At 34.2% G+C, this 12795-nt stretch overlaps 1 long non-coding RNA gene across 1 annotated transcript in view; it reads right to left on the bottom strand.

Moving 5' to 3' along the window:
• LOC309867171 overlaps positions 1-12795 on the bottom strand; it is a 277043-nt gene that overhangs the window by 190247 nt on the left and 74001 nt on the right. The window contains exon 2 of the long non-coding RNA XR_014313014.1: positions 2261-2311. This is a non-coding gene — a long non-coding RNA (uncharacterized lncRNA). The remainder of the gene's footprint in view (positions 1-2260; positions 2312-12795) is intronic.

The raw sequence follows: 12795 nt of genomic DNA, 5'->3' as shown, positions 1-12795 counted from the left end.
TAGTTTTTTAAAAAGCAAATTAAAGAAAAGTATTATTTATTGTTAACTTTGTTCTACACATATTCTCTGTGCTTAAAACTCTCTGACATGTACAAGTAGCCCACCAAGGAGAAAGAAAACATTAGCCCTAACAAAGGAGTCATTTATATCTCTGTAATCCAAATAAGATTCTGCCTCCATGCTTCCCTAGAATACATGTACACATATAGAAAACTACCAACTCAGTAAAAGGTAATCTCCATTCTATTTAGGAAACTGAGGCTTAAAATGGTTAACTAATGGTGGTATACAATTTAAGCCCAAACAAATGATCCAAAGTCTGCAATAATAATCTACATACTACCCCTTCTCAGGTGTTAAAAAGAAAAGAGTTTCTCTAATGTGAGTTATTTCACTTTTTTAAACGGGTAACAAAAGTACATAAAACAAGTTAATTCCCCCCAAATACTATCTTGAGTTCCTTAAGTTCTGATCCGCTCCCACCCACATTTCCAGAGAGCAAAAGAAAAAGAGATTCAAACAGTAACTTTGAAACATTGCTTTTTACCTCTGCTTACTAAAACTCCAGCAGTAAAGAAATATTTGCAACATAATACTGTGGAAATATAGTAAACTCATCATAGGGTCGTTTTACTGAAGAAGCAGTTTTTTCAAAGTAAATAGAGATGAAAGAACAGATGTATAATAAAATGAAACCACACACTTTATTTGTTTTATTCTGATTGACCACATGGTCTGCTACAAGTAAGTGTATCTACTCTGTCCTGGTTACCTCTGAGCATGTCACTAAACAAAATTATTATATCCAGTGGCTATTTTTAATGTAGAGAATGAATCCGTTATTCAGAGAGAACAGCTGAAGATTTCAGCCCTGAACTTGTAGTTTTTTTTTTTTTTTTTTTCCTGGTGCAATATCTATGACGACTCAAAAGCTCAATCACAGTTTCTACCATACACTTCCAAATCTTTTTGACATCTATGAACTAAGTTTATCTTCATGCCTCTGGGAAGTAATTAAGATTACTCCTACTTTACAGACAGGGAAGCAGAGGCACAGGTCAATGTAACTTACTTAAGTGAACAGACTTGCAGACAAAATAGTACCTTAAAAATGATAAACAGCCCTCTTTTCAAAATTGTCATTGAAATGGATACACATATATATAATACAGAGCCTATATTAGCATTGGAAACTGCCCATGGGAACATCACACATCAGAATCCCCGAGTGGTCTGCTACTGCAGACATTACTAGAATGAAGAAGGGTCAACTCAACCCATAACCACTAAGGAGCATCGAAAAAAGGAGTAGAAGAGATCCCAGCAGAAATTCATAAACACCTTCTAATGTGATTGGGTGAGGATAACTAGAGACCACCATGAGCAGGGATCACATGACAAGGCTTTATCTTCTGTGCCTACCCAAGAATGAAAGAACTGTCATGGCTGGCTCCATGACAGTTTAGCATAGCTTCCAAATCATTTTGCAACTGCTCTGTTTAAATGATGACATATATTTTAACCCTACATATTGATCTACTTTGCAAAATATTAGCATATTTTCACATGCCAAGAGATGTTTTTGGGTTTTTTTTCTACTTGCTTGCATTAGAGTGGGGGTGTCTCTATGTTAATATTTAGATATTGGGTATGTTTTGTCTGAAAAATGTGATTCCATGTTTAACTCTGCCTTTTAGGTTCCAGATGAAGGGATACAGAGAAAATTAATAGTTAGCTATAGTTTTACTTTGTCAAGTCAGAAATTCAATAGCCTAAATGGGAACATCATAGAATTGGGCTTGAGTACTGCCCATATGGTGGGGGGTTGTTGTTGTTGTTACAGTTACCTTCTGCTAGGTAAGGAATATAAAAAGCAGATATAACACACATACACACCCCAAAGCAGAAATTGGAATTTCTAAATTTAAGAGAAATAGAGAGCAAATAAAGGAGAAAACAAGGAGGAGGAAAAAAAATTTTCTGAAGAAAGATAAACCTGGAGATTGAAAGATGCCAAATAAACAAATTACCAATACCAAATATTTGAGATTTGGATGGGAGCAATCCCAAATGATGACAAAGAAGAGAGAAGAATTAGGTAATGAGAAATGAAACTATCAGTTGGTTAATAAGGCTGATTTGAGGACCCAGCTTAAAGCTTAGCCCACAACAGCATTCCCAATGGGTTAATCCTGAATCAGACAGATCTACTGGGATGGCTATGTGACTGCAGGTCTCCATCATAAGGGTTTGCACTTACCACAGGGGTCAGAGAACACCGGACACGTATCCTCCGTGCAGGCAGGAAGCACTAAGAAAGAGAAAGAGAGAGAAATGTTCAGAAGGATCTGACCATCATTTGCCAAACTCACAAATCAAACAAGTAACTCCCTCCAGGGAATGCAGAAAATGGGAAGAATGTTTGTTCAAGGGGACCAAGGGTGCTACCAAAGATTCCTCTTGGACCCCTGAGGCTAGGAAATAGCACTTCATCCTCCCATACATACACATCCTAGGCAAAAGAGAATGAAAAGGTCTGCTGGATCTACTTTCTTGGAATTACATAGTAGGAAGAAATTCATACATCCATTCCGGCAGAAAACAAAACAAACAAAAAACACATTATCTCTAAAAGGAAAAAATAATCAAGTTGTCCTCTGTTGTTTTTTTGTTTGTTTTTGTTTTGTTTTGTTTTGTTTTTCTCTTTAACATGAACTTTCCAGGACAAAATGGAGCATTAGCTATAGAATTTTGAGAAAAATGTATGACTATAAGCCAAGAAGGAACAGAAAGACACTGCCAAACATATTATAAGAACGATAGAAATACATTGCCAAGAACACAGAGTTCAGATACCTGCCACCTAACTATATTCCTCAAAAACTGCACAAGGCCATTCTCCAGATGATGGAGAGGTGGATCTAACACACTTAAAAACATGAGGCACTGTATTATAAAGAGGCATTGTTAATAACTAAAAATACTAGTAGATCACAGTGGTGCTTGACTATTTCTTATAAATACAACCATCAGATTTCATGCAAATATCATAATATTAAATACTGAAAGGGAAAAATATATTCTAAAAGTGAACAGTAACCTGATTAATGAACACTAGCATATGTCCCTTTCATATTTCAAAGTACCAACAAAATAAGAAATATTAAACTATCTGAATATTAAAACAAAAAGAAAACACATTATTGAGCCATAAGCTGAAAAAGAAACCAAAGCTTAAGTGATGGGCTATACATAATACAAATTTAAAAGGTTATATATAAATCAGCTAATTTAGACAAAGATACACTGACCATATACATTTAAGTCTTTTCAGTAAAAAAGAAAAGAAAAAATAAGTGACTAAAAAGTTAAAGAGGAACAGGTATTAAATAGCACAGAACAAAAAAATAATGTAAAACATAAAAGTTTCTTACAAAAATAGTAAAATAAAAAAAAATAAAATAAATTTAAAGAATATAGGGAACAGAAAAATCAGGAATAAGTTTAAATTGTAAAAGAATACTATCTGCAAAATCACATATTTCTTTTGAATTAAAAATCAATTGAAGGTTAATTTTCTGGGAAAATATAAATTACCAAAACTGATTCATAAAAGAAGTAGATAATGCTCTGATAAGAAATTTTTATAAATTATCAAGGCATAATATTCAAGTATGACTTTATACATTGATAAATTTATAGATTAGGCTTTCTGGAATTCTAAAGAATAAATTATTCTCATAACATATAAACAATTTGAAATGCTAGAAATAAAGTACAATATTCATAATCCACTCTTACATAGCTAGCATAATGAAAATGTGGCAAAGACTATATGTATATTTACAAAACAAAGAGTAGGAGTGCCTGGGTGACTCAGTCAGTTAAGTTTTGCCTTCAGCTCTATGATCTTGGGAGTCCTGGGATGGAACCCCAAGTTGGGCTCCCTGCTCAGTGGGGAGCCTGCTTCTACCTCTCCCTCTGCCCCTTCCCTATTCATGCTCTCTCTTTCTCTCTCTCTCAAATAAATAAATAAAATCTTTAAAAACAAACAAACAAACAAACAAACAAACAAAAAACACAAACGCTGAGATCTAAGAGCTCTCTTTTTTCTAGTTTGTTGATTTACTTTGTTCTAAATAAGTATAATACTCACAGAATGTATTACTAAAAAATTTCTACTAGAGCTTTGATAAGGCTTCCAATGAATTTATTAATTATTGGTAAAAATATTAATATTTTTACATGTCAAGTTGTCCCATCCAAGAATATGGACTACCTTACCTTTGCATTCTCTGAGTTTTTAGCATCCTTTAATATAGCTTTAGTTACTCCCCACAGAAATCTCAGGACTGCTGTTTAAATATAAAGTACCTTATAGTTTTTGCTGCTGATGATAACTAGCATCTTACATTTTGTTAAATTTTCTGGTTGATTTTTACTATTATTTTTTCATTAATTTTTGTGATAAGTCAATCTTATATCTGGAACGAGCCTTAATAATGATTATGAATCTATGATCAGACAAATTATACTAGGCTATGAAAATAAAATAGACCGTTACCAGCTATAGACTGACAAATATTCTGAATTATTATTAAAATATGTAATTTTTTTTTTTTTACTTTTTAAAAAAATTTTTTTATTTTTTATAAACATATATTTTTAACCCCCAGGGTACAGGTATGTGAATTGCCAGGTTTACACACTTCACAGCACTCACCATAGCACATATCCTCCCCAATGTCCATAACCCCACCCATCTTCTCCCAACCCGCCTCCCCCCTGCAACCCTCAGTTTGTTTTGTGAGATTAAGACTCACTTATGGTTTGTCTAAGGAAGAAGAAGGATTCAGGACTAAACAGCAATAATGAACAAAAACTTAAAAAAATATCTATTATCAAGTCTAGGGGCAACTGGGTAATGCAGTTAAGTGTCTGACTCTTGGTTTTAGCTAAGATCATGATCTCAGGGCTGAGAGACAGAGTCCGATGTCAGACTCTGCACTTTCTGCTTAAAATTCTCTCTCCCTCTGCCCTTCCTGCTCACGCCTTTTCTCTCTCTAAAATAAATAAATAAATCTGTTTTTAAAAAATCACATATTTTTTAAAAAGGAAACAAAGAAAATTCATTACTAAGTCTACATAAGTAGGTTTTTAAAGTTTATTATTAATAATCTGGAAAAAAATTACAGATGACATCAACATGGGAAGTCAGGGTTGGAGGCACAGATGAAAGCAAAAGTATGCTACCGTTCTTGACTTATTTAAAGAGAATATGCATAATGATTAGAAAAGATAGAAAAATACAAGCTCAAATATGTTTATTAAAAATCTGAAAGTCCCTTTCTCCTTTTCTCTTCTGTGGCAGAGGCAGAGGAGTGAGCCAACTGTATTGATATATTCAACATGGCTGGAACCAACAAAGCAACTGCGTGGTCAGGATTTTGGCTGCATACGGGGAGTTTGAGTGAATAAATAAATATAATGGGAGTACAGGGAACAATATTCCTCGTTGTCAAAGAAGAAAGTTATAAATATGAAAAAGAAGAGGACTAGAATAAGTCCTGTGATGCTGGTTTGGTATTGGGAATATTAATATGAAAACATGGCTTTTTACATATAAAGAAAAATATAGAAATAAGTATAGAAGTATATGTGGATATACATATTCCCTACATCTTTCCTAAAAGCCATGACACCTCAGTAAAAATGAACACACTGAGCATCCAAATCTTACCTTCTAAATACCTCTCCTCCTTAAAAAGAATTAGGGAGTCTTGTTGAAATGGCTGTGTCAGAAAGTAAGAACTGCTCAAAGAATGAAGGGGACAGATAAAAGAACACAAAAGCAATCTAGAAGGGCCACATCTCAGATAATCTAAGTATTAACATAAAAAATAATACTAACGGATTATAACTCGCTGGATAAAATGACATTCCATATTATATTTTTAATATAAAAAATAGCAATGCTGGGGGAAAACAGAATACTCTATCTTAAAACAGGATGCAAAATAATATATCTGGAAAAAATGGAATTGATAAACCCCTTTGATAATCATCATAACAAGTATTTCAGGCAAATATCAGCAATGGATGCTAAAAATGGTAGGTAAAATTTTAATGAAAAAACATGATATTTACAAAGTATCTCTCTAAACAAAGGCATAGTCTAATTCTAATATAGAAGAAACATCAAAAAAATCCAAATTAAGGGACATCATACAAAGAAACTGGCCTATACTTTAAAGAAATATATAAATGTCATGAAATTTCTAAGAAAAGAATAAGAGATCCTTCCATATTGAAAGAGACTGTAGATTCATGATGCCTAAATATAATTTAGATTGGATTCAGAACTGAAATTAAAAAAGTAGAGGACATTATTGAAACAGCAATATATTTTAATGGTGATATTTTATCAATGTTGATTTCCTGATACTGAGGGTTATAATGTGTTATGCAGGAGAGTATCTTTGTTTGAAGAAGTACTCACTAAAATGTTAAGGGGTAATGGAGCACTTACTCTCAAGTACTTCAGCCAAAAGTCTGTGTATGTGTGACTAATGTAGTTTAAAAACAAAAAAATGTTGTTTTAAATTATCAGAATCTGGGTGAAGAGTTCATGAGAGTTCTTTGCACAATTACTACAACTTTTCCATAAGTGTAAAATTATTTGAAAACAAGTTAAAATATTTAAGGGTAGGTAATGTAGAAACATAATGAGTTGAGGAACTTACAAATCAAGAGAGGGGAAAAAAAGGCAGAAAAATGAAAGAAGAAAAAGCAAAAAAAAAAAATCTAGAAAGCAAAAATACCAAAAAAAGAAAAGATGAAAAAATTAAACCCAAACATAACAGTAGTTAGCATGAATGTTAATTATTCAACTTCACTTTTTAGAAAAAGAGAGACTTTTATAATAGCAAACCGCTATTATTTGCTGTTTATAGGAGAAAACCTAAAACAAAATGGTATGGAGAAATTATAAACACATAAATAGAAAAGTATATACTTTTATAACTTAAAAAGTCAATGTAGCAATATTAATCTCATACAACATAAATTTTTTTAAAGATTTTATTTATTTGATAGAGAGAGAGAGAATGAGAGCACGTGCATGTAAGTGGGGGAAGAGAGGCAGAGGGAGAGGGACAAACAGACTCCCTCTAAACAGAGAGCCACACGCAGGGCTCAATCCCAGGACCCTGAGATCATGACCTGAGCCAAAGGCAAATGCTTAACCAACTGAGTCACTCTGGCACTTCTTCATTCAACATAAATTTAAAGGAAATGCATTAAAAGAGACTGGAAGTTCGTGGTGCCTGGGTGGCTCAGTTGTTGGGTGTCTGCCTTCAGCTCAGGTCATGATCCCAAGATCCTGGGATCAAGCTATAAGTGGGGCTGCTTGCTCACTAGAAAGCCTGCTTCTCCCTCTTCCTCTCTCCCGGCTTGGGTTCCATCTGTTGCTGCCTCTCTCTATCAAATAAATAAATAAAATCTTTAAAAACAAAAAATGTAAAATATCTTTAAAAAGAGACTAGAAGTTTATATTACAGAAAAAATAATATATTGAGAAGATACAATATCCATAAACCTTTTGTACTTAAAACATACCTTCAAATATGCAAAGCATATTTGTCTAGGATGGTATAACAAGGGGAAATACATGAACAAATACATAATGTTGGTGGGAGACTTCAGCAAAGTTTTTTTTGGAATCAGCATAAGAAGAAAAAAACTACATAGAAATTTGAAAAATATTCAACACAGTCTTTAAAAAACATTTAAAACATGGGGCGCCTGGGTGGCTCAGTGGGTTAAGCCTCTGCTTTCAGCTCAGGTCATGATCTCAGGGTCCTGGAATCAAGACCTGCAGCAGGCTCTCTGCTCGGTGGGGAGCCTGCTTCCCCCGCCCCACTCTCTGCTTGCCTCTCTGCCTACTTGTGATCTCTCTCTCTGTGAAATAAATAAATAAAATCTTTAAAAAAAAAATTTTGAAACATATGCAAAAACTGACCAAATTCCAGAAAAGATACAAATGAATCCTATAGTTTAATGACTACATCATGACTAAAAAGTATTTGTGAAATGCAAGAAAATTTAAAAATGTGAATTATATATGTAATTCATTATGGAATAAAATTATATAACACCTGACTTTAAACTGAAAAGAATTTGATAAATGTTAACATTCACTTATAATTGTAAATATGGCACTTGGTAAGCTAGAAACCAAGACTTGACTTGACTTAATGAAAGGTAGGAACTAAAACCCATGGCAGTTACTCTGCTTAATGGGAAAATATTATGTCTTCCAATTAAAATCAGCAATGAGATTAGGATGCTGTCAATCAAGAATACTCTTACTGCATTACTATTTATATAAAACTAGATGTTGTAGTCCACAAGTATGTTAAGAAAAAGAAATCAGACAAAAATATTAGGAAGGAAGAGATAAGGTGACTGTTACATGTAGAACATGCAATTACCTACCTAGGAAACTAAAGAGAATCAATTATGAGCTACTAAAACTAATATTTAGCAAGGTGACTGTTTACAAGATTAACATATAAAAAACAAATGGCTTGGAACTGGGTGGCCCAGTAGGTTAAGCCTCTGCCTTCAGGTCAGGTCATGATCTCAGGGTTCTGAGATTGAGTCCCACTTCGGGCTCTCTGTTCAGCAGGGAGTCTGCTTCCTCCTCTCTCTCTGCCTGTCTCTCTGCCTACTTGAGATCTTTCTCTGTCAAATAAATAAAATCTTTTAAAAACAAAAAACAAAAAAACAAACAAACAAAACCAAATGGCTTGCCTTTATTCCAGGGAGGAAGAAAAAAGGTAACCAAACAAATCAAAACCAAAGCAAAATATATTTTGATGGTAGTGGTGGTAAGTATGGGATTTCAGAAACCACATTATTAAATTCCGTAACAATAGGAAGAAAAAAATGACATGTCTCCCAAGACTATAATAACAAAGTGAGACTGTAACTTTTTTTTTAATTTTTTATTTTTTATAAACATATATTTTTATCCCCAGGGGTACAGGTCTGTGAATCACCAGGTTTACACACTTCACAGCATTCACCAAAGCACATACCCTCCCCAATGTCCATAATCCCACCCCCTTCTCCCAAACCCCCTCCCCCCAGCAACCCTCAGTTTGTTTTGTGAGATTAAGAGTCACTTATGGTTTGTCTCCCTCCCAATCCCATCTTGTTTCATTGATTCTTCTCCTACCCACTTAAGCCCCCATGTTGCATCACCACTTCCTCATATCAGGGAGATCATATGATAGTTGTCTTTCTCTGCTTGACTTATTGCAGAGAAAGACAACTATCATATGATCTCCCTGATATGAGGAAGTGGTGATGCTTTTTTAAGAAAAATTTATCCTTAAGAAACCTCAATTAACTAACTATGGAATCATTAACATAATGATTATGTTAATTAATTATTATTAATGCCCTTCTTTACCACTATTAATTTTCACAATAATGCATTTACCTACAAATGTCTTGTAGTTTTTAAATAACTAAGCCATATAAACAATATGTGAAAAATGGGAGTTACTAACAATATATTAAAAATAAGAGAATTTATACCTTCTATTGCAATCTAAAACTTGAAGAAAAATGGATGTTTTTGAGATGTTATTTGGCCCTTTCAAACTGAGCTGGAAGTTGATATCTATTTCTAGAGAAAAAAAAAATGCCTTTTTCCAATCTTAAGTTGTTTTTATTAATGTAGAGCAGAATGTGTCCCACCAAAATTCTTAGGCTGAAATCCTAACCCCAAGGTGATGATATTTGAAGGTGGGGCCTTTGGGAGGTGATCTGTTCATGAGAGTACAAACCTCATGATGGGATTAGTACCCTTATGAAAGAGATCCCAGAGATCTCTCTTGCTTTTTCTGTTCTGTGAGAACACAGTTAGAAGATGGCTATCACAGTTAGAAGATGGCTGTCATCTATAAACCAGGAAGCAGGCAGGTCCTCACTAGATAGCAAACCTGACTATGCCTTGATCTAAGATAGATTTGTGAGAAATAAATGTCTGTTGTTGAGCCCCAGTTTATGATATTTTTTTTAAGCAGTGTGAACGAAGACATTTTCCATATCTTTTTTCCCAACCAGCAATAATCGGTTTGAATATATGATACAAATTTCACTCTTAAGAGTAACAAAAATCAGAATGTACCTGGGAATAATATTAAAACTTTTATACAGAAAACTATACATTTTTACTGAAGGACATAAAAGAAGACTGACTGCAAATAGAAATACCATTTCAACTGAGGTGATGATCTTATACTGCAAACATGTCAGTTTGTTTCTCCAATTCAATCTATAAATTTGATACATTTCAAAATAGTGAGAGAGAGAGAGAGTGTGTGTGTGTGTTACATAGAAAAAAATGATAAGTGGGTAGGGATTGGAAATAAATATGGTAATTCAGGTGGACCTTAACCTTACTCTTAGTAATTTGTTTTACACAGAGAGGAGGTGTTCAGGTATTAAGCATGTAATTAACAACTAATTTAAAAGTGACTTGAAAGGTATTTTCTCCATTTTAATAATATTGCTATCTGAGCATTTTTATTGTTCAATTTTCTTTTTTTCATCTCTTTTTTCATATTTCTTATAAAAAAGATGTAGTACTTTTATGGATTAGAACAACTTATGCAACTGATTGCATATATATATATAATTGATAATGATATCACATTATCAAAAGAGAAATGTCACCTGACTTTTAGTTCAGAACTCTCTACATATTACATAATCTATATTTATTCCACCAAAAGTATATACACAAGGTTTTTGTTGGTCCCCCCCCCACACACACACACAATAACTCAATTCTAGGCCTTCAAAGGGGAAACATAAGTTTAGTGGACTAAAAATCTATAGTCAGGCTCAATGCCAATAGGTATCATCTTTTCATGAGATCCTGTGTTATTTTTTTTGTCAGGGACTCCTGGGTGATACCAGGAGGCATTTAAGGATAATAAGGAGCTATGGCTTTACATTCCTGAGAGCAGTACACTCTACAAATTCACTGAGAAGTCAGCATGTGTTTACAGAAACTCAGGCTTTAATTAGCCAATGCCCTGAGGTCACTAAGGACAATAATAAACAATTTTTATCATCACTTTAGCATAGTGCTCAGAGGTACATAAGAAACAGAGCAGCCAAACCAACACAGGCAATGAATACAGAGATTAGGATCATATAGACATACTGGCCACATAGTGGCCAGCAAGGAATACTGACTATATCAGATATATATAGTCATAAATCTTCCATTACAAGGCCAAAACAGTAATTAACAGATCAAAATCAAAACGAAGTCTCCAAGATGGTAAATCTTTAATAGTTTTAGTGCATACTTACCCTAGATATACTTTCTTTAAAAGCATATTTTTGAGTCATTTGAAAAATTGCCGTGACAGTATTTCAATGATTCTAATAAGGAAATTATGTTCAGGCTATATCAAACATGAAAAATACTAATTCTACGAAATTTCACTTGGACCTTTAAAGATACTGAGAAAAAGCTTGAAATTATTAAAAATAAGAAGTCCTCTTTATAAAATTCAACTTTTTAAAAAAAATAAACATATAATGTATTTTTATCCCCAGGGGTACACATCTGTGAATCGCCAGGTTTACACATTTCACAGCACTCATCATAGCACATACCCTCCCCAATGTCCATATCCCCACCAACCTCTCCCGTTTCCCCTCCCCCCAGCAACCCTCAGTCTGTTTTTTGAGATTGAGTCTTTTATGGTTTGTCTCTCTCCCAATCCCACCTTCTTTCATTTTTTCTTTTCCTACCACCCACCCCCCCCACATTGCATCTCTACTTCATCATATCAAGGAGATCATATGATAGTTGTCTTTGTCCAATTGACTTATTTCGCTAAGCATAATACCCTCTAGTTCCATCCACATCACTGCAAATGGCAAGATTTCATTTATTTTGATGGCTGCATAGTATTCCATTGTGTATATATACCACATCTTCTTTATCCATTCATCTGTTGATGGACATCTAGGTTCTTTCCATAGTTTGGCTATTGTGGACATTGCTGCTATAAACATTCAGGTGCACGTGCTCCTTCGAAGCACCATGTTTGTATCTTTAGGATATATACCTAAGAAGTGCAATTGCTGGGTCATAGGGTAGCTCTATTTTCAGTTTTTTGAGGAACCTCCACATGGTTTTCCAGAGTCGGTTGCACCAGATTGCATTCCCACCAATAGTGTAGGAGGGTTCCCCTATCTCTGCATCCTCGCCAGCATCTGTCATTTCTTGACTTGTTAATTTTAGCCATTCTGACTGGTGTAAGGTGGTATCTCATTGTGGTTTTGATTTGTATTTCCTGATGCCGAGTGATGTGGAGCATGTTTTTATGTGTCTGTTGGCCATCTGGATGTCTTCTTTGCAGAAATGTCTGTTCATGTCCTCTGCCCATTTCTTGATTGGATTATTTGTTCTTTGGGTGTTGAGTTTGCTAAGTTCTTTATAGATTTTGGACACTAGCCCTTTATCTGATATGTCATTTGCAAATATCTTCTCCCATTCTGTCAGCTGTCTTTTGGTTTTGTTAACTGTTTCCTTTGCTATGCAAAAGCTTTTGATCTTGATGAAGTCCCAATAGCTCATTTTTTCCCTTATCTTTGGCGATGTTCCTAGGAAGAAGTTGCTGCAGTTGAGGTCAGAGGTTGCTTCCTGTGTTCTCCTCAAGGATTTTGATGGATTCCTGTCTCACATTGAGGGCTTTC

Source organism: Mustela nivalis, assembly GCF_964662115.1.
Source record: "Mustela nivalis genome assembly, chromosome: 6".
In the NCBI taxonomy this organism is placed as follows: domain Eukaryota; kingdom Metazoa; phylum Chordata; class Mammalia; order Carnivora; family Mustelidae; genus Mustela; species Mustela nivalis.
Note: the sequence above shows the minus strand (reverse complement) of the source record. Positions and strands in the feature narration are given on the sequence as shown.